Source organism: Theropithecus gelada, chromosome 10, assembly GCF_003255815.1.
Source record: "Theropithecus gelada isolate Dixy chromosome 10, Tgel_1.0, whole genome shotgun sequence".
Classification (NCBI taxonomy): Eukaryota; Metazoa; Chordata; class Mammalia; order Primates; family Cercopithecidae; genus Theropithecus; species Theropithecus gelada.
In genome coordinates, this window is record NC_037678.1 from 32,484,432 (window position 1) to 32,489,588 (window position 5,157).

A 5,157-nucleotide genomic window follows, 5' to 3' on the forward strand; every position below is an offset into this window, starting at 1 on the left:
CCCTGGCTGGAGTGCAGTGGCGCGATCTCGGCTCACTGCAAGCTCCGCCTCCCGGGTTCCTGCCATTCTCCTGCCTCAGCCTCCCAAGTAGCTGGGACTACAGGCACCTGCCACCGCGCCCGGCTAATTTTTTGTATTTTTTTTTTTTTAGTAGAGACGGGGTTTCACCATGGTCTCGATCTCCTGACCTTGTGATCCGCCCGCCTCGGCCTCCCAAAGTGCTGGGATTACAGGCGTGAGCCACCGCGCCCGGCCTGCAATCTGCTGTTGGTGCCAAGAAAGTGCTGCCTGTGTGACTCTCAGAATGTCAGGCTGGGTGCTCCTCTACTGAGGTCAGGATCAGGAGTCCCTAGGCCAGCTCTGGGGGGCCCACAGGGCGTGAGGGGGGCTCAGGCAGCCAGCCCAGCCCAGCCTGGTTCCACTGCTTACTGTGTGGCCTTGGGAGGCTCCCTTGGTTTTCCGGGGCCTGGGGAACCAGGCTCGAGCTTGGTCCTGTGGTCTGAATCCAAGAAGACAGGTTGTGGGTGGGGACAGTTGGAGAGAGGGGCAGCCTCGCCTCAGCCTTGGGACTGTGTGGCAGAAGCAGAAGCACCCTGTCTGGCCCTTCCGCTGGAGGCCTCAGCCATCATGGCCCTCTGTGAGCTCCTCTAGGGCTGGACCCAAGCAGGGACCTCTTCTCCCATGAGGGTTTACTCATTCCTCAAAACAGGCACAAAAGCAGAGGGCTATCGAGGGGTAGTGACCTGCCCCTGGCTCTGGCCGTGCGAGTCTGGGCACTATGGATCCACTCCATGACCACCTGGCTGGGTGAGAACCAGCCTGGAGGATCAGCGAGAGCTTCTTGGAGAAGGGAGTGGGGTCAGAACTGAATACTGAGCAAAACGGAAGGACCAAGAAGAAGATCCTAAGGAGTTCCGGGGCTGGGGGCTGGGGATTGGGAGCCATAGGAGAGACGAGGCTGGACAGGTGCCTGCTCCTCCACCCACTGGCTGAGAACTCCAGGCTTGGCCCGGCAAGGGTCCCCTGCCCCTGGGATCAGGACTTCCCTGCAGCATAGGGGCGGGTGGGCAGTGCGACCTACCTGGAAGGGGCTTCTGGAGAGGTGTGCCCTGGCAGAGCCCCACCTCCCCCAGGAAAAGACAATAGCGCCAGGCCCCAGCCCTGAGAAGCCTGACCAACCAGGGAAGTCCCACGGCCTCCTCCATGGAGCTCCGCCTCCAGACCTAGGGTTGGCACTTTGGGGTCAGGCCAGCTGCTGGGGAGCCCTGGGCCCTGACACATGCACCCTCCCAACAGGAGTGGGGCTCTGGGGGCCACTGGGCTCACGCCCATCACAGCCACTCTCCAAGGCCTTGGCACAATGGGGTCCTTGAGCTGATGTGCCCCGGGGGGTGGGCTGAGATACACCCTTTGCTGACAGTGGTCATCGCACTTTTCCCACCTGGGCCTCACGTGGGGAGCCCTACCAAGCCCAGGCTGTGGTATACACAGGGGCTGGGCTGCAGGGCAGGGCTCTGGAGTGGCCTCACCCGGAGCAGGGTGGGAAAAGGAGTCAGCTGGGGTCCAGGCAGGACTAAGGCCAAAGCCACCAGTGAGAAATCTGGGCATGAGGGTGGCCACCAGGCGGGCACCTTGGGGGAAATTGAGTTGAGGGCTGGGCTTCCTCACTGTGGCCGGAGGCAGCCCGAAGGTCAGCTGACCAGACACAGAGCTGCCTCAGTCACAAGCCCGCCACAGCTCAGTGTGCCACCCCTGAGTGACATCCCTAGGCCGACTGGCATAGTGGAGGGAATTGACACCCAGGGTCTTGTGATGTTCCCGGGCACTGGGATGGAGAAGCAGCACAGCACTCTGGGGCACAGACACAGTTGGCAGCGAAGGGTCTGCTCCTGCGTGGCCTTGGGTCCAATCCTGCCCCACACGTCTCTTCATGCCTCTGGGCCTCCGTTTCCTCATCTGTGCCTTGGGGACATTAGCAGTGTCTTCCAGCAGGGATGTGAGTGTGAGGTGCCCACTCCTTCCCAGGGAGGCTGCCAGCTGTAGGCAGCCTGGCAGTGAGGAGCCCCCACCCCCGCTGCCACCACAGTGGCCAGCCCCTCCACAAACACTTGCCTCCCTCTCAACTTGCTTCCGGCATGTTCTCGGTCTCGCTGGACGTTAGTTTACCATCGGCTGCTGAACATTCAGCAGCTTCTATTATTTCAGAACTAATTTAAGGATTAAAAAATAATTCTCCCAATTACTATGCAAAGCCCTGGGCAGCCAAATAAACAGGGGGCAGGCGCTCCCATCCAAGGAAAGGGCCCCCCCTGCAGCCTTGGGCAGACAGCTGTGCAGGGCAGCTGTGGTGCAGCTCAGCCCCCAGGGCTCCAGGGGTGGAGTCGGGGTGGCTGAGAGGGATCCCCGGGAGCAGCCCAGCCTGGGCCCAGCATCTGAGGGTTGCTTGCCCCTATCCCCTACCCAGGACGGCTGCAGCCACGGTGAGCCCAGCCCCAGCTGTCACCTCCACCAATTATGCTGGGTGGTGCTGCCCTGGCTGGGCCTGTGACACAGGGACAGGCCCATGAACTGTGAAGGATTTGGTCCACAGGGCGCCCTGGGGCTGGCCAGGCATCTTTGGACGGGGCCAGGAGAGTCTGTGGTAGACCAGCAGCCCGCATGGGGTGGGGGGCCAGGGTTTGATACACTCAAGGCTGATTCACGCAGCTTTAATTAGCTTCCTGCACCTGCTCTGGGGTCTGGGTGATCAAGGCTGGGCACCAGCTGCCACACCCCCACCCCCTGCCTGGTCCAGCACCTGACCTCAGGGGCCCTGGGAGGGGAGCTGGGGAGCGCCAGGGTGGGCACAGGAAGGAGCTGAGTCCCTGGGCCCTGGTCCAATGCCCCGCCCCCTCCCGGCCCCTCATCAGCAGCGGCCGGCCGGTGAGCTCATCTCTTCCTGGGCTGTAAATATCACCCAAGTGCTCACGACTCCCAAATGTGTCCTCCAGCCGGGCCCCTCTGCTGAGCTCAGCCTGCACAGCCCACACGACACCCCCGCCCAGATGTCTTCTGGGCCTCGACAAAGCGGCCGCTCCTCTCGGCGCCCCCACCTCAGGGACGCGCGCCCCGTGCCGGCTGCTTAGGGCGGACGCCTGGGAGCCCTGCCTGCCGCCTCCACCCCATGGGAGTGTCCGTGCATCCTACTGAGTCCAACTTAAAACTCGTCCACTTCCTTCCGGATCCTCTCACCCCCTCCTCAGGCCTGGTCGGACTGTGCCCAACTCCCCACCCCTGCCACTGCACAGGCCCCCACTGTGGCCTGGAGGGGAGGGTGCAGAGCCCTGAGGGCAGCTGGTGGTGACAGCCCCAAAGGTGGCCTGAGGGTGACAGGTGCCTGCTTCTTAGTGAGGAGTGGGCCCAGCAGAGGTAATGAACTCCTTGTCCTAGGAGGTGTACAAGCTGAGGCAGGACCTGCTGTCCTTCCACAAGCCACTGAGGGCGCCAGCATCCACTGCAGGTGGGTCACTCAGCTGGGGCTCAAGGCTCTTTGGAAATGAGTGACTTCGGTTTCCTGGCTCTGACTGCAAGGAGCTCCCAGCCTCAGCTGAGAGCCCTACCCCAGATCCAGCAGTTTGGCTGTATCTTCTCAGGCATGACAGGGGCCACTTGGTAAAAAAACTGGATTAATAAAACCTTGCCCATGCCAGAGCCCAGGCACAGCCTGGCAGACTCCTGGGTCTGGTCGTGGGGTTGCAGAGACTGGGGGTGCCAGAGGTGCTGATGGTGGAGCTCCAGGCACAGGGCAGAGACTGTGCAACATCTTGACACCAGGCTGTCCACAGACAGGCCTCTGCTGGGGCTGCCAAGGGTCTCCTGGGCCCAGAGGGGCTGCAGAGGTAGCCCTGGGCAAACAGCACCCCAGCCCCGCAGGGCTGCCCTGCCTAAGCTGCCCCCAGCTACGGGGCAAGGCTACTGGCCCTAGAACTCAGGTGAACAAAGGGGCAAACTGCAGGTGGAGGTGTGGGCAGCCACATGGGGGGCCTTAGCACCTATGGGCACAGGCACAGGGTCTCTCAGAAGAGACAGTGCATGTGGGATGATCCTGAGGAGGGTAAGGGTCAGACAGGACCACCACATCCTGACTCTGCCCTGTGCTTGATGGGAGAGGTCTGAGCTCCCACCTTGGGCCGCAGCACAGGCACAGAGAAGCTGGCGGAGGAGCTGGGGCCTTGGCTGCTAGGCGCGTCCTCCCCCCTTCTTCTCCCTGCTTCTCCTCCCCCCAGGCTTTTGGAGCCCCGGCCGCCCCCACGACCATCTGGCTCCACCAGCAACGCTCCCCCACACCCTCCCCCACGCCACTGTTTTTCTCCCTCTCCCCCTCCCCAGCCACTGCCCTGGTGGGGAGGGGGCCCTTTCCTGGGAAGGCTTCCTGGCCACGTGGCCCTTCCCTTTTGTTTCTGAGTCCTCTTCGGCCCAGGCCGTGGGAAAGCGTGCCTGTGCATATTTCTGCCTGTGCATATTTTTGCCTGGATGCGTGTGCTGCTCTCGAGTCCGTGGTGTGTGCCTGTGTGTGGATATGTGTTCCCTGCCCTGCTGTGTGTGCATGCGTGTATGCATACATGGGTGTAGGGACATGCAGACCCACCAGGGCTTGTGTTTGGGGTGGGGGTATGGTGTAAGTGGGGGTGCCCCAGGCACATGCATGTGGGGTCTAGTGTGACCACCGGCAGTGGTGTAAGGGTGCATGAAGCCCCCACTGGGCCTTGAGGCCAGGCCCGACCCGCCCAACTGTCCTTAAGGGCCTTCCTCTCCTGCCACCTGCCAGGGGTAGGAACAGGGTCCCTCATCCTCAGCCTCCTCCTGGGGGCTGCCCGGGCCGGCTGACTGGGGTGGAGGGCCCCAGAGCAAATGTCCCCGCAGGGGCTGCTATGTCCAGACCCATGGACCTGGCACGTGCTCCATCAGCCAGGCTCAGTGACGTCAGCCACCAAGCACGCTCCATCTGTGCGGCTGGGGGGGCAGGGGCACCTGACGTTGGAACTGTCCCAGGCTGTCCCACCCGTGGTGCCAGGCATCTCCCTTCTTCTGGGGCCTTGTGATGGGGGAGAGGCTGCCCGTCCAGCACCCACCCCTGCTTCTCATCGCCCACAGCACCCTAGCCTGAGAGGCCACAGC